Source organism: Rousettus aegyptiacus, unplaced genomic scaffold, assembly GCF_014176215.1.
Source record: "Rousettus aegyptiacus isolate mRouAeg1 unplaced genomic scaffold, mRouAeg1.p scaffold_m13_p_14, whole genome shotgun sequence".
Classification (NCBI taxonomy): domain Eukaryota; kingdom Metazoa; phylum Chordata; class Mammalia; order Chiroptera; family Pteropodidae; genus Rousettus; species Rousettus aegyptiacus.
In genome coordinates this window covers 21,565,805-21,586,371 of record NW_023416289.1, presented here as the reverse complement: position 1 = coordinate 21,586,371, position 20,567 = coordinate 21,565,805, and the positions used below count along the sequence as shown (strand labels likewise).

At 39.6% G+C, this 20,567-nt stretch overlaps 1 protein-coding gene across 1 annotated transcript in view; it reads left to right on the top strand.

The window, feature by feature from the left end:
* ADAMTS18 (ADAM metallopeptidase with thrombospondin type 1 motif 18) overlaps positions 1-20,567 on the top strand; it is a 350,660-nt gene that overhangs the window by 59,485 nt on the left and 270,608 nt on the right. The window contains exons 7-9 of the mRNA XM_036231505.1: positions 3,466-3,863; positions 5,378-5,632; positions 6,034-6,133. The gene's annotated coding sequence lies outside the window, so the exon portion shown is untranslated. The remainder of the gene's footprint in view (positions 1-3,465; positions 3,864-5,377; positions 5,633-6,033; positions 6,134-20,567) is intronic.

The window sequence follows — 20,567 nt, the reverse complement described above, 5'->3', positions numbered from 1 at the left end:
TGTCATGGAAGAATTCTCCAGACTTGCAAAGTTAAAACAGAATGTAGACTTTTTTTTTCTTCAAAAATAGCCACATCTGCTTCTTTAAATCGTCTCTTTTTGGTTGATGTCTCATAAGGATGTCAACTTTTAGTCCCTAGGAGGTGAGTTCCATTGAGAGAAATGAGATTTATTATTCAGAGTCTATAGAATAAGTATTATGGTGAATCATATTCCAGGACAATGGAGAGGACCTCTTTCTTTTATCAGCAAAATAAATTATAGAGCTAATGTTGAAAGTTTATATTGTTATAAAATTAAATACAAATATTTTCTGGTTGTAAAATTGTATGTGAACAAAAGCTCTGATGTATTTTATTACATGATGCCTTCTCTTTCCTTGTGATTATATATCGTGCAATTATTCTATTAGTCAACAAATATTTTTTGAGCAGCTACTGTATGTCAGGAATGGCAAATAATTCTTGTGGACACGATTCTTGACCTTGTTTAGTTTTTATCATTTCTGGAAAGACAGACTGGGACTAAGCAAATAAAGAAATGAATAGACAAATTGTGGCATGTTCTAGGATTGTGGTACATTCTAGGAAGCCCCTGCTGACATTCTTTTTAAGCCGAGACTTAAAGGAAAAATTATTTTAAAGGAAAGCTTCACATATTCATATGAATAGGGGAAGAGCATAACAAGCAGAGGAAATGGCCCATGTAAAGGCTTGAGGTGGGAAAGAGCTTGGTGTGTTCGAAGAGTGACAGGGTGAGCGACATGGTTGGAACATAGTGAGTGAGACAAATGTGGATAGGAAATGAACACAATTGCTCTTACCTTATTGAAACGTGATTACACTAGTAGGTCTGAGATTACATTGGCATAGTTGGTGCCATCTTGTTTGCCACTGCCTAGGGATAAGGTGTGCCACCTTCAACAAAATTCAGGATGAGATGTACAGAGATCATGGATGGGTGGGGTGTTATGAACTAAATGTGTGTGTCCCCTACCCTCCCCAAACTCTGCAGTGTGATGGTATTTGAAGGTGGGCCTTTGGGAAGGAATTAGGTCGTGACAGTAGAGTCCTTATGAACGGGCTTGGTGCCCTTACGAGAAGAGACAGGAGAAAAATAATCCCAAGCTCTCTTGCGTGCTCGTGCTTGCATTCGCTCTCACTCTCTCTTGCTCTCTCTCTCTTTCTTTCTCTCCCCACACCCTTTGTCATGTGAGGAAGATATAATGAGGCGCCTAGGACTCTTTCAACCAGAAGAGGGCCCTCACCAAGAACCTGACCCTGCTGGCACCCTAACCTCAGACTTCCAGCCTCCAGAACTGTAAGATATAAATGATTGTTGTTTAAGTCACCCCATCCGTGGTATTTTGTTATAGAGCCCGAGCTAATATATAGGAGCAAAAGTACTGGGAGTACTTTAAGAAGGGAGCAAATGAAGAGGACCTATTTCTTTTATCAGCAAAATAAGTTATAGAGCTAATATTGAAAGTTTATATTGTTGTAAAATTAAATACAAATATTTTCTGGTTGTAAAATTGTATGTGAACAAAAGATCTGATGTATTTTATTATTGCTTGGCAGTAATGAGAACAGCAACCAACCTGCAGAGCTCATGGAGCTAGAAGCTGGCCAAGATGCTGGAGAAATTATTTCAGCCCTTTGGGCTAAACTAGAACCAGGGCATCTTGATAATTTTACATGGTTTATGATTGTTATGTTGGTTTCCTTGTTGCTCACTCTTAAATACACAGAGAAATACCTAACTTTGTCAGCAAGTTTCCACTGTGCTGATGAGACGTAATGAAGGGTTCCCGTCCTTTCCCCCCATTTGCAAGACTCGGACTAAGGAATCGAGGGGTGACCCTAGATGGTGAGGTAGCAGAGTCAGAGAGAAGGGGAGGAGAGAAAGAGAATAAAGTCTGCTTGGTCAACTTCCCTCTTATTCCTTAAATGAGTCAGTTATCGCTCAATATATGTGCTTTATAAAGATGATCTAAATATTGGGATTGGACTCCATCCTGCCCATTTGATTCACTTTCACTGATTATCTACTCTATGCAAGGCTCTGGGATAGATAACTTTGGGAAATATTAATATGAATTACATAGTGACTCTCACCTCAAGAAGCCTGAAAATGTTAGGGAGAGTTGTCATGTATATAAATAAGTGCCATGATAATTCAAAGCAGGGACAGATTATTTCTGGAGGGAGGAATCTGGAATGGTTTTATGAAAAGGGATAAATTTAAGTCAGCCTTTGAATTATGGGTGGGATTCAGGTGACAGATATGAGAGCTGGAAGGAATCTCGGGCACAGAGAACATATTATAGACAGAGTGGTGCGAGTCTGTCATTGGTGTTTGCAAGTCTTGCCTGGGGAGCCTGTTGAAAGTGGTAATAGTTGAGATCCATTCGGAGAAGTTCTGATTAACAAGGCCAAAGATGGCACTAAAGAATTGAATTTTAAGCTCGCGTCAGTTGGATCTGGTGCAGAGGGTCTAAGAACCACCCTTGGAAGAATGCTAGACTAGAGGAGAGAAGGTGAACCCTAGATATAGGAATATTTGTTGAAGGGCATTAGTGAGGGATAAACTTAGAAATGGTAGGAACGGTGCACATAGAAAATCTTAAAAGCTCAATGCTTTTTTTTTGCAACATAGCTACCACTTTTGAACCATGGCCGTGAACTAGATCCTCAAAAGAACATTGTAAGAAAGTTATTTTAGTCCCATTTAAGGTGAAGGTACCTGACCTATGATGAGTTCAAGGAACTTGTTGAGGTTTCCCTACGTAGGAAGTGGTGAAGCTGGGATTCAAAGCCAGGTGGTTTAGTAGGTAATGGGTAATGGGGGCCAATGTGGTTAGAACTGAGATTTAGAGTGACAGTTGGCTGCATTATGACAGAGAAGACACTGGTGGTGGGAAACCAACTGAAACAGTGTAGACAAGGGTTAGGTAACGAGATCTGCCCAATGGGAGATGTTGCAAGAATCCCCAGAACTTTTTGTGAGATTGAATGACACAGGGTTGAGACACTCCTCAGTCTCTCATGATTTTAGCAAGATGGCAGAGGCCTTGCATAGCCACTTCTGCAAACCTTTTCTTTTTGGGATTTCGAGTACTTGAGTGCTGTCGCCATTGCTTGTGGTGTCTTAATTCCCAAGCCTCTGTGGCAAAAAGAGGGCAGTAAGTGATTAGGAACAAAGGTGTTGAAGTCAGACTTCCTAAATTCAAATCCTGACATACAACTTGCTGCCCGAATGATCTTGGGCTAGTTTATTTAATGTCTTTGTGCCTCGGTTTTCTCATCTGTAAAATGGAGAGATCGTGTCAGCATCTTCATATGTAAAAGGCTTAGAGCCATTTCTGTACAAGAAGACTCACCAAATATTTGGCTAATATTGCTACTATTTTCATTATTTATTTACTCATTCATTCATTCATTCATTCATTCATTTATTTTCTAGGCCTCGTGAAATTTCAGCATGTCTCTAGCTAACTTTACAAGCCACCAGCCTATTTGTTCACCATTGAGAGAAGTTCCTGTATCAAGTGTCTGTCTTCTGTGGAACATGACAATGGACAGTGATCAAGGAGAAATTCCTCTTCAGATCAATTTTTTTGCTCCTGTCACATCTAAGGAGTATGATGTAGCCTGGTAATTCATTTCTAGAAGGAAACTGGAGTATTAAAGAAGCAACCTGTGTTGCAGTCACCTCAAACTTGGCTCTTCCAGTGGCAGTGAGAAGCATCAGCATGGGTAGGATTTCCTCCTCACAGAGTGAGCAAGACCCTGCCAAAGAGAAGAGACTCTTTCTTCCTCTCAGTACGTCTGCCTGGCAATGTTTCTGTGGCTGTTATGGAGGTAATTTTTATAGATGATTCATATGATGACTGTAGAATTTCATGACTAGAAGATTGTTATTTTATTCCCCCATAGTGAGCAATGCAGCACGTCTTAAGTTTGTAGATTCTCTTTACATTAGCCTTTCATTTAGAGTTGGGCTATTGGCTACACAAATCATGGCATTCCCAAGAATGCCAACATCAAGGAAATAAGCCGAACTCTTTAAAGAGTGGATTTGCAGTTTACGGAAGGAGATTCTCTTTAGAGTTTTCAGAGAAAGCTCACTGCAAGATGGGAGCGAAAACAGAGACTGAGCCATATATTTAGCACTTGGAGAAGAATAGCCCAGGTGGAGGGAAGAATAAGTGCAAACACTATGAGCCCTTATTCAGGACAGACTTGATACATTCGAGGACCTGTGAGGAGTTCTGTGTGCTCGTATGTTTTAAGCAAAGAGAAGGATGGTGTGAAGGCATGCAGAGATCTCAGAAGCCAGAGAATATAAGGTTTTAAGATCTATGATTTCAGTCTGAGTACAATGGAAGCTCTGGAATATTTTAAAGCAAGGTGTAAGATATTATGGCATAGTTTTAAAAAATCATGCTTGGTTCTGGTAGAGAATAGGTCATAGAAGACAATAGTAGAGGCAGAGGGTCAGTTAGGAGGCCATTGCTTTCATGAGGTGAGATAGATATTCAATTATGTAAAAATACTACATAATTCGTTTCCCTTTAGTTAGAAGAAAATTATGATTGTTCTGAATTTAGTAGTTGAAAATAAAGCATTATAACCACTAAAGAAGTATAGACTCTTATTTGCATTTCTGGAAATGGTTTCAGAATTCTGAAGATAAGCTGACAGGCTCATTTTACGTGAATGTGGAAGCCTCTCCACAGCTTGGTTTATGCAACCTCAGAGCACAACAGATCAGCTGTAGGGCATGTTGAAGAAAGTGAGAAACCTATTCTCTTAAAGAAAGGAACCTTCTGTCAATAGAGGCCATTTCTTAAAAAAATAATTAACTCCGAGGTACTAGAGTATCATTGAAGAGGATGTGGGGACCTGGAGAAATGAAAGCAAGTTCCTCAGTGTCATAGTTATTAGGACGAGCCGAAGCAGGTGCTGGGGGAAACGAGGACACGGGACACACACTTCTTCAGGGCAGCTGGATCCGTCTTGCGCTAGACTCAAAGAATGGATGTGACCCACCCAAGGAGCCTACTCAGCACCAGACAGGGCCTAAGCTAATTTGGAAACTTCTGACACTCTTAGAATAATTGCAGGTCAATTTGGCCAAGTGCAAATTATTGCCAATAGTGAAGTCATTTTGCAGAATTTTTCTCCTTACCCAAATCCTACAGCTAAAGGAAATAAGTGAAATTTAAGTAGTATATTGGACTCCCAGAGTGAAGCTCCTAAGGTAGAAAATGATCACTAACTTATAGAACCTTAGCCCTTTCAGAAACCCATGGAATTAATGAAATCCAGCTCTCTCTCCTCAACTGACCCCTGTTTTCCCTTCTTTATTCCAGGTCCGGGGCTGAGAATCAGGTTTTTGAAAGTGTGTCTGAGCCTGCTTTGGAGTTACTTTATTCTTGTTGCCCACAGGCAAAGAAACTATGATCAATGAATAGGAGTTATAGGGGAAAATATTTGAACTCAGAATTGAGAGGAATGTTTTAGTCATCATATCTGCCCAACAATGAAACAGACTGCTTTGTGAGACAATAATAATAATAATATGAGGTTAACATTTATTGAGCATATACCATGTGCCAGACTTTGGGGTAAGTGCTTTACTTGCATTATTTCATCCACAGTATGGCTCATTTTACAGAGGAATAAATTAAGGCATAGAAGAGTTAAAGTCACATGCCTAAGGTCACACAATTATTCAACATCATTATCCCCAGGATGGGGCAGTGGTTGGTAAACAGAAACTGCCTATTTGAAAGAATGACTGAAGGAATGAATTTGATTAAGTTCAAGAAATATTTTTGAAAAGCTACTATGTGCCAGACATAGTGTTAGGCATTTTGGGGTAAACAAAAACCAATATGATCTAGATTATGGCTGGAAGATCTTTCCAGACTAATAGGAACAATTTAACAGATGCTTTATAATTTATAAAATTAAACATTTACAAAGTTCCAAAAAATGTGGTGGAAGCATTTGGTTGCATTTTCAGGTGGACGTGGATTTACAAAAGTCCTCCTGCATAAAGTACCTTTCTACTGAACACCAAGGGATCATGTGGATACAGCTTGAGGACCCAGGAGTATTTCAAGGTATGGATTTACATTGTATTCACCATGGTATGAGGGAATTTATTAGTGCCTTTTCTTGGAGGGAGTGATCTGAAAGCTCCAAAAATTATCTTCAAGCTGGAAATGAAGAGATTGTGTTAAAAAAAAAAAAAAAAAAAGAGTAAAAGCCAGAGCCAGTTAGCTGTCCAGAAAAGTGGATGCAAGATCCTAGACTGGGATGACTTAAGGGGAAGGAGAGGGGCGAGCAGCTGGAAGAAAGTTTGCAGAGGTAGAATCAATTAGTCAGAAGCAGACAGAGCCTATGGTTTTTCTTAGATTTTTAAACTGGTTGATTTGGAGGATGGCGATGTCATAAATTAGGAACGGGAGACAGTTGGGGGCCCTGACGTATGGGAGAAAGAAAAAGGAATGAAAATTGGTTCATGGATTCACCATCTATATTGGCTCATGAAAAACACTTTTCTTTCTTTTCTGGTTTCCAACCATGGTGGGTGAGGTTCCAGCAATCTGTGTAGTCACCTAGATGGTGTTAACCACGAGTGTTTGTCAGGTCGTCCTGATTAACTCTGTGACGCTGGGGCACAGCCGTGACAGGACGGCTGCAAGGCTTGCCCTCACAGAACTCATATTTCTGTGAAGAGACAGACATTACTCGTATTATTATACAAGTAACTAGTAAATAACAATTGGGCAAGTGCTTTGAAGGAAGACTCTTAACCAGAACTAGGCTCAGGCCAGACTTCTGTGAGAAATGACGTTCAAGATGGTACCTGAATGGTGAGTAGGTTCATCCTGGCATACATATTTGAATTTGAATGCTCTGTTTTCTTGCAATTGTATTAAAAAGATGCCAACACTTTAGGCTATTTGGACCTGTAAACTCCAGCTTTCAATAAAATTCTTGATATAGGTATAAAAAGATCTTATTGACGGGAGGTGTTGACCACATACGTCTTGCTGATATCGGCTCTTCCTTCTGCTGACTTCACCAACTGCTTTGTCAGTTGGCCTTAGGTTGCCTGGGTTATTCTTAAATTGAATTCTGAAAAATGTGCTTCATTTTCTCCAAAGCAATGACTTGGGGGAGGCCAGAAATGATGCTGTGGTAAGGGAATGACATTGGAATGTAGGGCTGAGGGCTGAGGCTCTGGCTAGAGATCACTCAGCCTGCCCACAGATCTAAAAATGCACAGTTTGACTGTAATGCTGGAAAATATCTCCTAATGTTTTGGCTTCCGCCTACAGAAAAGGGAAAGTCAAAATCACGGATGGCAGCAATGTTATTAATTCAGGAATCTTAGCACTCCAGTGCCGCTCATTTTGCCTTAATGATTAAAAAAAAAAAATTATTGCACAGTGAATTTGACCCAGACAGTGTGCAGGTTGTTGAGAAAAAGGAAGGAAAAAGGGAAGGGAGGAGATAGAACTATAGATTGAAGACACACTAGAGACTATTCAGAAATGCCACTGCTCTTCCTGAGAGACAGGCTGACGTGGACTTGAAGGCTTATCCTTCAATGCCACATCTGTCATTTTTCATTGCGTGTTGCCTTGTTGATTTGATCATTGGATCTCTTTTCCTAATATGTGGAAGCACATGCCAAGGTTGATCCAAGGAACTTGGAATTGGGCTGAGCTCTCCATTACTATGATCCAAACATCTCAGCTGCCTTCAGTCTTCAAATTGTAAAACTCACATTTTTGTCTGTGTAGATAATTGGACCCCTAAGGGAGTATTTAGTTTCATATAAACCCCAATAAAATACCAGTGGAGAAAGGGCAGTGTTCATATTGAAGTCTTATTTATTTTCTATTATAGAGATAGGAGATAGAACTGCTGTGATCATCAAGGTATCTTTTTCACTGCAAGTGCTTTTTACAGGTGACTTTTGTCTTCATTCAAAAACACTACCTGAGTACCTGCTGTGTGCGTGGTAATGGGCCGGATGTGATGGGCAAAACAAAGATGAGTAAACAAATACAAAGATTAATAAACATATACAAAGATGAATAAACATATACAAAGATAAGTAGATATATATTCCTCTCAACACTGTGAGCTTCTTGAGTGCAGGAAGTTAGACAAATATAAATCACTGCCCAATGAGGTTAAGATGTGGATATTATTATAACACCAGAAAGCTTTGGCAAGCGCTGTGCTGTGTGAGGCTCTGAAGACCTCAGAATTGCAGTGAAAACTCTCTGGGGTTTAAGGGTGTAAAAATTTACTTCTGGCTAGAGAAGTAGAGAAGGTTCCCTGGAGGTGGTACTATTGAGCTGGGTCCTAAAGAATGAAGAAGGTTTTTATAGGTAGGGATGGTGGCATGAATGATTTGAATTTAGGGAGATGACCTGGACAAAAATGGAGAGGCAAACAGTTCACATTCAGCGAAGGGTAAGTTCTCAGCTTGGCCAGGGTGAACCTTTATGCAGAGCGGTGGATCGTTATAGGGATCACGTCCTCTGTTTTTTAAATCTTTTATTAAAATGTAACATAAATAAAAACATGTACAAATTGCATGCACAGATCAGAGAATTTTCATAAAGTGAACACACTCATGTAACCAACATGCAGGTGATCAAGAAACTGAACATTATAAGCCTCTCCAGAAGCCCCCCTCACTCAACTTCCACTCACTGTCTCCGCACCACTCAAGGTTACCTTTTTCCTGACTTCTAACAGCGTAGATTAGTTTTGCTGCTTTTGGATTATTATATAAGGGAATAACACAAAGGATGCATTTTCTATTTCTGGCTTCCTTGCTCTGTGTCACACTGTGAGATTCACCCTGTTGTGTGCAGTTGTTGACTGTTCGTATTTATTGCGGTATCACATTCCACTCTGTGACCATGCCTTTTGCATCGGCCATACCAAATGTATTCATTTAATTCTTGTTGGCATTTGGGTTATTTTCACTTTTGGGAAATTATAAATATTCTTCTATGACCATTCCTGTATAATGTCTATTGATGAATACTGATTCATTTCTGTTAAGTATATATCTGGGAATGGAATTTGTTCATTGTAGGATTGAAAATCCCTTTTTAATAACAATAGAACCCATCCCATATGATTCTAATTATGCATTTAATATGCCTAGGTTAGGAAATATACAATGATAAATATCTACTGTGAATTCAGTTAACACTTCTGAATCAACCGGTATATTATTAGTCATAGAATTATCTTGATATGTGCATGATATATTTTGTCTGCAGACAAGGTTTGATGTGTACAGGGATACACAGATTCCTTGCAATATCTCTGAGTCCTCCTATGTCTACCCCCATCTGGGAGCCACAGACTTAGGTGAATGGTGGAATGTGAGGCCGAAGGACAAGTGTTGATTTAGTTCACTGACATTCCTGGTGCTCTAGGCCAAGCCTCTAGTCTGAAATCTAGTAGGAAATTTTCTCACTCTCTTTTCTTTTTCCCTGAGAAAGAATACATGTTCCCTAATTATAATATAACTAATATATTATTTGGAAGATGGTCTGGCTGAGTGGAATGATAATGACCTTTGGAGGAGAATCTTGAACTTACAACCTGCCACTTATTAGATGTGTGAATCAGGGATGAATTGTCTATGAACCTCAATATACTCATCTGTAAAATGGAAATGAGAATACTTACCTAGTACATGGATCATGAAAATCAAATAAGATAATGTATGTCAAATGTTTAACACTATGTCTCCTCACTGAATGATAACTACAGACATTGTTTTCATAATCATCTTTTCCTATCTGTGTGTCTTTTCCTTGGAGTTATGTCTTCTTTGTGGCATATAGTATAATGTCTGTCCCCTTCTCCCTTAGTTCTATAGCTAAAAAAAAATATTTTGATTGCTTAATCCCTATGTCCAGGCATCTTCCTTTGTTAGATATCTGTGCAAATATGTTGTGTCCATGATCCCTTTTCGTCAGCCCTCCTGGTGGCCAGAGCAAATCTGGTAGGTTCATTTTAGCTGGTGAGCTGATAATTGATAACAACTTCATATGTTCCCCATCTTTCTAGACTCGCCATCTGTGTTTTAATCCAGAGAAAAGAGTTGAATGGTGGACTTTTTGTTCCTGTGACAGGCTTCCGAGGGAGTCATTTTTGGTCAAAGGGGACTTTTCCATCACCCTCTTAAAGCATTCTTCATAGGAGACTTCCAATGTAATCTCCAGAGGGAGCATTGTATGGAGTAGGCAGAATGTCTGTGCAGAGGGCTCGGCTGGAGGTATCAGAGAGGGAAATGTTAGGACGAGATAGTATTTTCCTGTGGCAGGAGCTCCACAGTGTGAGGTCAAGGAAGATGTAGAAAAATATCTTCAGAACTCTCTGCTCTTCAGAACTAAATCTGTTTTTAGAGCTAGGCAAGGAGAGAGTTAGATAGTCTGGTCATTTGTCTGGGATTGAGGTCAGGCCACAGGATAGGGGAAGTTTCTGGCACTGAGCGTGACAAGAACTGAGGATCAGAAGGCAATTAAGAAGAAGTGACAAGTCACACCCTCACGGGGCACAAGAGCAGTACTTCTGAGAATGGATTTCTAGTAACCGTGACTTTTGATGAAGAGCAGATCAGATGTAGTTGTATTTTGAAGCACAGAACCCTGGACCCTGCCAGTTTTTCAAATCCTCAGAGCTGAGCAGATGGATTCTAACAACTTATTCATCTATTTGTAATGCTCGTCCTGACTATTGTCCAACTGGCCTTAGACAGCATCAGTCTCCTCTGAGGTGAAAGGGAAGGGCTGCATTTTTTCTACTTTAGTAGATATCCTTTCCCTCCCGGTCTATAAGGCCAGGTTGCCCGAAGCCCCTTTAGACTGACTGACTCTCTGTCTCTCTCTCTCTGTCCCTCTCTCTCTCTCTGTTTGTCTCTCAAAATGTAAGCTTCTCTCGTGAGATTTCAAGCTTAAATGTTCTCCCTCAGCATGCAGAATTGTGCACCATTCAAATAATGTGGGAAAAGACAATGTAGTTTCTTCCATTGAAAGAATAATAAAAAAAATGCTTATCTGCCTGCTTAATATCAACTTATGTTTAAAACACAGACACTAAAGTTCCCTTATAATTTCAAGTTTTGGAAGTTAAATGGGAAAAGAAGTTGCTGAGAAAAATGTGTTAAATTTTACTGAGCCCAAATATCTGGAAAATAGTTTGAGCTCCTTGGCCAAACTTAGAGCTCTGGCTAGGTTTTCGGCCTCTGCTATCGACAGCTAATTTCTTGAGCAAATTTATTCACTGTTTTTGAAAAAAAAAAAAATTGGCAGCCAGGAGCCACCTCAGATGTGCAGCCTGTTCAGAAATTTCTGACTTCAAGTTTCTTAAGCATTTCTGTTTCCTTTTCAAGGAACATTCTAGCAACATGACATATTATTTGTCTGTGACCTTTCACCAGAGGGCACAAAATGGAGAAGCCCTGCTTATTTTCTGAAGATAAGGCAAAATATTTTATCTCTAACACAGCCTTATTTCTCTGTTTATTTATTTATTTTTTTAAGGTCAAAAAGAAGAAAAAGATTTAACATTTTTGATTTTGACAGTAGAATTTAGCTGCTTGTCTCTGGAGAAAATGTCTATGTCTGCTCAGAATTTGGAATCTGGAACTTAAATGTGATTTCGTTTAAAAAAAAAACCAGATCATTTGCACAGAGAATTTTTAAGGCAGTGAAAATGCTTTGTATGATACCATCAGGACAGATTCCTGTCACTATACACCTGTCCAAACCTATAGAATGTGCACCACCAGAGTGAACCCTGACGTAAACTACAGACTTTGGGTGATAGTGATGTGTCACTGTAGATTCATCAATTGTAACAAATGAACCATTGTGTTGGGGGATGTTGATAATGAGGGAAGCCATACATGTGTAGGGGCAGGAAATATATAGAAACTCTCTGTACTGGCCCCTTAATTTTGCTGTGAACCTAAAATCGCTCTACAAAAATGACTTAGAAAAAATCATCTATTTACTGTCTGAACTAGACCATAAGTCTGGATCATCATTCCTAACTTCGTTTAAATGCAGAGTTAGTAACTCTTTGTTGTTTAGGTTCCCCCAAAAGCAGGCCCTGACACAAGAACTTATTAGGAAACTGATCTTAGGAAGCATGGGTGAGGAGGTAGGGTTAGGGCCCCGGTGGGGAGCAAAACCAATAGGAGGGGCACTCAGGTGGGCAGTCAGGGCTCACGGTGCTGGAGAGCCTCCGAGATTCTACGCAGACCACACCCCACACTGGAGGATGCAAAACCGGAGCATTTACACACAGGCTCTTATTAGTCTCTGCACCCAGAACAAGAGGAAGCAGAGGAAGCTCTGAGACAGTGGTGGCAAACACAGGCACCCTGGGGTGGGGACACTATCAGCATACTGGAAGGGGAGCCCAGGGGGTCAAGAGGAGACATTGGCAGACTGTGCTTCATGCCCTTAAGTAAATTACGCCACCTCCCGAGGCCTTGTTTTCTCATCTTTCACAAGAAGGAATTAGAATTTCCAAACTGGGTCCTCTGTATGACAAACAAAAACAGTTTCTTGGTCAATTAAGTTTAGGAAGTATTAGGTTACTCTGTCTGACTATACTATACTATACTATAGGGCATCTCAGAGCCTTTAATATGCAAGAGTAACTCAGCGTGGATAGTGTTTTTCTAAGATATTTGACAACAGCCTCCCCGCCCCCCCCCCATTATTACTTTAGTTAGATGACATCTGTTAACATCTTGAGGACCTAATGGTCTGTGGTATATGGTTTGGAACGTGCTACACAGACAGTTGCTTAAGTCCAGCTCAGCTCTGAGGTTCCCTGAGTAAACAATGATTCCAACTCTGGAACTTTTCAGAGGAGATTAGAAGGCTGGAGTCAGAAGGGTTCTAGGCTTCCTAAACTCCTGTTTTAATCTCTTTTTATCTATTGGACTTCTGAGTCAGTTTTCTTTTGGTAGGAGCTCTCTGGAAAAAACAAACAAAATAGAAAAACCAGCGTGTATAGGAAAGAGTGCCAGAAAGTCACACTGTGGGCATAATGGAGACAAGGGCAGGGAGAGAGGAACTAGGTCTTCACCAGACCAAGGCTCTCTCAGCTCTGCTGTCAACAATTCCTCCACAGCTTTAGTGTGGGTGTTCTCAACCCTCGTCACACCTTAGTGACCTGGGGAGCTTTTACAAGAAGACCTATACCTGAGACTTCCTCTCAGAGAGACTGGTTTGATTGGTCTAAATTCCTGGGCATCTGTATGTTCAGAAAGTTCCCCAGGTGATTCTCATGTGTAGTTAATGTGGAGACCTATTTTTTTTGAAGGAGAGTTTTGTTTGTTTTCTTTTGTGTTTACAAATGTTGTCAAAGAATAGTATAGGCCAGAAATTGCTTAAATTGTGCTAAAAAAAAAAAAAAGAAAAGAAAAGAAAAAGAAAAAGAAAAAAGACTCCTGGGATATGGTATTTCTAAGGAATGGCAGGAGGAAGCTGACGTCTGTGGTTGCTGTACTGTGTGATGACCCTGTGCATGTATTCTCTTATTTCACACATGTACACATGCACACGTGCACACATGCACACACACACACACATCCTGTTAAGGATGATATTTTGAAACTAATTTGCTCAGGAGGACTCAGATTCCTACTGCTGCTGTAATAAATTACTACAAACTTAATGACTTCAGACAACACACATTTTTTGTTTTGCAATTCTGGAGATCAGAAGTCTAAAGTGAGTCTTACAAGGCTAAACTCAAGGTGTTAGCATTTCCTTCTGGACTCTCCAGGAGAATTTGTTTCCTTCTCCTTTCCAGTTCCTAAAGGGGATTCCTAGGTTCCCTGGCTGTGGCTGCTTCCTCCGTCTTCAACATCAGCAGTGTCTGGCTAAGTCCTCCTCCTGCTGTCATCTCTCTGGTTCTCCTCTGTCTCCTTCTCCACCATTTAGAGATTCTTGGGATTACATTGGGCCCACCTGGAAGATCCAAGATCCTCTCCCTATCTTAAGGTCAGCTGATAGCAACTTTAATTCCACCCGCAGTCTTAACTCCCTTTTGCCATGTAACCCTGCATATTCTCAGGTTCTGGGCATTAGGATATGGATGACTTTGGGGCAGCCATCACCAGCTAACCACAGACGCTTAGGCCCATGTGCTGTGTTTGAAGCTGGGATGATTGTCAGAGCTGAGGCTTCAAGTCACAGGACTATGCAAGAGGGTTTCCCCTTTTGTTTCATGGCCACTTTCAAAAACGTTTTTCAGTTTATTTGTCAAAACACATTATGGTGAAACTGTGAGCAAGTATTTAAACCTCTTGATATGATCTCAGTTCACTGTCTGTCTCACTGGGATGACTTCATAAGTCATTAAGCACCAAACTCTTCTACTAAGAGATGATCATTAGCAAAGATCACACCAGTGGGAAAACTGGAATGTAATTTTTGCCTCACTTGTTCAACAGTCCACTAGACCATGAGTTTACTGAAGGTATGGACTGGATCTTAATGCCACTCTCCCAGAGCCTAGTCAGTTCCAACACAGAATAGGCATTCAATACTTGTTGCTGAATTAAGGAACAGGTAAAAGGATGGATAGAAGATTGCTAGGATCTGGGAGGAAAATTATAGTAAATAAAATGCCATTTACTGCCCTGGGGAATTAAAAGTCTAGAAGGGGGAAATAGAAGCATGCAAATAATAGAGTGGAATATAACAAATGTTCTAAAAGAAGCAGAAGGAAACAGTTTTGAAGTTTCCATGGGAGGAGAATTCAACAATGAGTTGAAGAAATCAGCCAATGTTTAATTGACATTGAGCCATTGGATAACAGAGTCTTCAAGTCCGCAGAACTCCTGCTACTACTCCCCACTTCCAGTCACGTGGCAGACATAACTAATCCATCTCGAACTCTTTCCCACTATGCCAATATTAGGAAGGACCCAGTCACCCATTGTTTGAAATTGACAAGTGGAACCCAATTTATCCTATTGGATTCTAGGTAGGATTTCTCTGCTGGTAGTTCAGCAAATAAATTTTGCCTGAAATTCACATATAGCAAAGTGTTATCTTAAGGTTCCCATGGGCATCTGCAGTGAAGCAGCTCACTATTTTTAGATTTCTCTAGATGAGCATTTCCAGTAACACAGCTTTCTTTATGTCTCAGCACAGATTTGTTCTGATAGAGAGCCAAGGTTGGAAGGCTCTGTCTACACCCGCAACTATGTAATTTAAGTGTTTGTTATTGACCCTGCTTGTAAGAAGCATGCACTTTGCAAGCACACTGACACGTGAATAACCACAGCCTGAAACAATGGCCCACTTGTGGGTCTATTTGCACATCATTGCTCACTCTTGTGTCCTAAAATCTTGGCGACAGTATGATGAGGTGCATTTGCAAGTTTGTTCAGAGTACACTTCATGCATTTCCATCCTCAGCACGGTGAGGAGAGGATTCCCCAAATAGCAGCTTTAGAATTAAGTGTAGGGGGCCTGAAGAGAGAGTGTCCCTGGAGGGTGACAGGAAAGGTCTTATCCCTCAGCACTCAAGAAAGGACTTCTGCCATTAAGAATGATTCACTTGGTCCCCAATCCATGATGAAATGGATTGGATGGTGCACATTCATTTGGAAAAGTCTATTTCTGCTCTGAAAAAATGATGTGCCATTTACTTTAAAATATCTCCAGTAAAAGTGTGCAGAAACCTGTGGTTCAAAATGTTCACCTGAAGAAAACAAACCTCTCTTTAGCTGAGGATTTCCATCTTTTAAAAATGGAAAGTATTCTTTTTAAAAAGGATTTTTATCTCATCATAAGAATCATTTGTAGTAACTACAAATGTACAGCATTGTTATCAGATTGATGGGTATTTATCTGGAAAGATAGACTCCTACAGAAAGGAGAATAGTGTTCTAAACTGGATCTATAGGCTCTAATATAGAAGATTGTCTGTTTTTAAAAATTGATTTTCTTTTTATCTGCAGAAATTATCAATAACAGCCAGGTGATTACCTCATATTTTCACTCGTCAATCAGCTATTGGGAGCTTTGAGCTAGTTCTCCAGGTAAGGAAAGTGTAGTGAGAACTCTTAGCTGGAAGTTTGGGGCATGGATTCTGGCCAATTTAAACAGAAAAGGAGTTTTATTAAAAGGGCATTGTTAGGAGGAGTAAAAAACAGGTTCAGATTTACACAGCCAGAGACAAAGATCAAAATCATGCTCTGGAACTGGTCTGGTAAAAAAAACTCAGCCCTTGAACACTAACTGTAGTTGTACCCTGGGAACTTAAGCTCATTGCAACCTCTGTTGCTGCCACTTCTTGGCACTGCTGGGTCCTGTTTTAATGTCCGATGTGAATGCATCTGATTGTCAGAGCCTGGGTCATGTGTTCATCCTTTACCTTCAAGAGCATCTGAGGAAATCCATATCTGATATTTTCAACTTCTGTAGTAATATATAGGTAGAATTCTCCAAACATAGAAGAAAGTTTAGATGCTAAAATGCTAACAAGATTGAAAAGTATATACACATGAGTAATATAAAGCAGAGTAACCAGTATGTGCAAAATCACAGAGACATGAAAGATGATCCTGACACAGCCTGCCCTTCTCAGAGCTTATAGTCCATTAGAGGAGATGGGTCACAGAATGCTCTGCCTTGTCATACAGTTATTCTCTTAGCAATTCCATAAATAAAGGTATTTAGAGGCTAGGGGAGAGAAACGTGACAGCTTGAAAATTATTACACACTTATGAAATGTAATGTAGATACAATTGTATGAAACCAATATTTATTAAAATGACATGTGCATTTTAAAGAATATAACACTGGGGCATGGGTGTTAGATATAAATGCCATCATCTTTGGCGTAAATTCTTTCCCTGTTTTGAGAAAGCTGGATTTTGGAGAATGAAATATTTTAAGGAAATGACCCACTGCTCTTAGATACATAGATCTTGCATTTCTAGATTTGTTTTTGAAGACATTGGACTGTTGGCACCCATCAAAATACAGCCTCTACTTATGGAGGAATAAGAGGCAAGGTTTGAAATGAATTTTATTCTTTATGGTGGTCAACCAGAGGAGAGATGGGTCTAGGTAAACCGCAGTGGAGATGTGGGTCTCTCTCTGTTGAACTCTTTAGCTAAGGTGAATAAGATTCAAGATATGTAGGAATGAACCCCTAGATTTCAAGAGTTAAAAGGAGATGACAAGTTAGCCTTCAGTTGCACAGAGCCACAAGCTGACAGCCGGTAGGTTTTTCATGGTAAACAAGATTATCTACACTTATGATATTTTTTATTTTGCTGTTGATGTTTCATTTAGCAGATGGTCAGATATGACCATTCTTGTGTTGTCTTAGTTAATTTATGGGGTGTTAAGAGAAAGGTCTTTTGTTCACATTTAGACTAAAGTGTGAATTATATCTCCTCCAACACTACTCAAGGCCAATGGGTGGTAGCACCAGGAATCCTGTAAGAAATGTAAATCTTGGAAACAGAGTCAGTGCTTCACATTCTAGCAAGGTTCTTCAACCACAAAGTCTCCTTGCAGTGCTAAAACTTGAAGATTCTCAATTTTATACTTGGTAAAGAAGAGAAAGAGGGAGATCCTTACATTGTGTTTAAGAAAAGTCAATGACTATGTGGACTTAAAGAGCACAGTGTGCACAGTAAAACATAGCAGTTCCCTACCATATGAGCACTGAGTGCTCCGTTGGACCAAATGCTGGGGAATAATAATGTTAAGCCCTGTTACCCTGTGTTCTTGTGATGGAAGGAGACTCTTACTGGTGCTTTTTAGAAGAAAGACTTCTTATTCTTTTTTGAAAATGTTGTTGCAAATCACTATGGCTTCTAATTTATAGTGGTGACATTTGGCAAGTCCTCTGGTTTGGCCACTTTGTAGGGTTTACTTGATTTCACAGTTGTGGTTTTTATGTAGGACTCCATTATTTGATGTAGCAATTTTCATGCAAATTAAAGGTTGAAGGGATGTGCTGCATAGTGAGATAGCAGTGTCCTACATTTTAAGTGGAAATCAATTTGAAGGAGGACTAAAACCCCAGTGGATAAGACTGTTGACTAGACATTTCTTAAATATAGTTGGGAAAAGCTGGAGGAAAGACTAATGGTTGAGTACTGACCACGACCCAGATGTTTTACATGGTTTTTTCATAAAATCCTCGCTACAGCTTTAGAGGACCCCCTTGCCTCCAATGATCTTTCTTCACACTACCTTTGCTATCTTTTCCCTTTGTTTCATCTTAGATCTTGCCATTTTCAATATATGTTTCTTAAATCTTCCAAGTTTTTTCCTTCCTTTAGACCTTTGCACTTACTCTCCCCTCTACCTGAAATACTCTTTCTCACATGATTTAGGATTCTTCCCAAAGATATCTTAGTCAGAGATGCCTTTCCTGAATATCTTATCTAACTAGTGCCTCTAATCATCATTCATTATCCCTTGTCTATAGAACTTATGCATAGTATAATAAAGTCATCAGTGATATCTGTCTGTCTATCCATTCATCCATCCACCCACACCTCCACCCTCCTACCCTCCCCCTATCCACCCACATACCCATCCATCTATCTATCTATTGTGTCTGTTTATTTGTTACCCCCTCTAGAGTGTAAGTTCTATGAATTTGTGGTTCTTGTCTGTCTTATTCACAGTGGTAATTTCAGCACTGTGAAAATGATAAGTACTTACAAATATTTTTTTGAGTAAATAAATGGATGAATTAATCTATACCATTCATAAAAACACTAAATATCTCACTTGGAGGAGAGAAAACTGTTCATAATCTTTGTCCTATAATTGAATTTTCTTTTGGAATGTTCTATTAAAGTAGATCTTTTAAGGCCACATTCAGTTATGAAATATAAGACCTTATAATTTTATAAAACCATAACTGAATATATAGTTTTGACAGAATTTTTTGTGAAAGGACAGTATTTTTACATGAGTTGCCATTATCATTTTCAACTCTTCTTTGAAAACAAATCCTTGAAAAGAAAAGAGGCAGTAAGAAAGTGCCTTCAGTATACCCAATCGGGAATTAATCATCTATAGCATTACAAAAATATCAGCAGCCTACTTTACCCAAGAAAACATGTTTTTTATTAGATCAAAAAATTTTATTTTTTGACATGTGTGAACTTGTGTGAACTTTTAGAAGTTGGATTTGTAGTTTATAGTTTTTGGATGGCACTTCTTAAAATTTGTAATCATATTATTGAAAAATATTTCATAGCCTAAAAGTACTATATATTGCGAAAGCTAGACAGGAAAAAAATACTGTCTTTCTAGCATCAATTCGCCCTTAAATCAGTTATTTGAATTTTTTCCTATTGTGGAAGAGACATATAAACAACAAAAAAATTAAATGTTTGTCTGGAAAATGATAGTTGGTAACGTTTAACCATTGCTGTTCCTATCTTGCTTTCAATGGTAGTCCTAAACCCAGTACACACTGTGGTTCAGCAGATCTTATTCCAACACAGATTGGCTTGGGCCCCTGCCCAGTCATCCTGGAGAAATCTGAAGTCAGGAATAAGCACAAGTTTGCACGAGGCCCAAAGAATTGTTCCCATGTGCATTTCTCCTTCATTTCCTTTCCCCTTCTCCTTCCTATTGTGTTCATATCTGCTCTTTTTAGAGACCTCATCTTAATGTCCCACCCCCACCACAATATTAAGAGAGCTTATTTCTATCTGCTTATATGGTTAAAGTTTGCCAAAATTGAAGGGACCTTGATAAGACCAAAATTTTCCTATTCAACATTCCCACAAAGATTTTGTAAGGATTGCAAAAAAGTTTTCCTTCCATGATGTATCAGTTGGAATAGACTGAGTTATGCTTAAGGAACAAATAACCCCTGTATTTGGATGGCTCGAAAGAACAGAGGTTTATTTCTTGCTCACTCTGAATGCCTGTTAGAGTTCTCCAGAATATAAACACCAGATAAATAAAAACTTATTTATGTGTTTGTTCATTTGTTTGTTTGTTTGTTTTTTATGAGGAATTGACTCATACAGTTATGGACAGTGAGAAGTTCCATGATCTACTGTCTGCAAGCTGGAGACCCAGGCAGGGTGGTAGGGAGCCTAAATTCCAGTCTGAGAGCAAGAGATGAGGTGAGCTGTACCAGCTCCTACAGTGAATCAGAAAAACAAGGGGGAAATTCCTCCTTCCTCCTCCTTTTGTTCTATTCAGGCCCTCAGTAGATCAGATGATGCCCTCATAAATTGGAGAGGATGCTCTACTGAGTCCACCAATTCAAATGCTAGTCTCATCCAGAAACACCCTCACAGACACACCCAGAAATAATGTTTAGTCTGGCATCCCTTGGCCAGTCAAGTTGACACATAAAATTAACTATCACAATGCCTACCATGGGTGGGTTGGGGCCTCTGTCCCACACATCTGTAAACCCTAAGCTGATGCTGTACCTACCATGTAGAATGATGCACGACACTTGTCAGAGGGA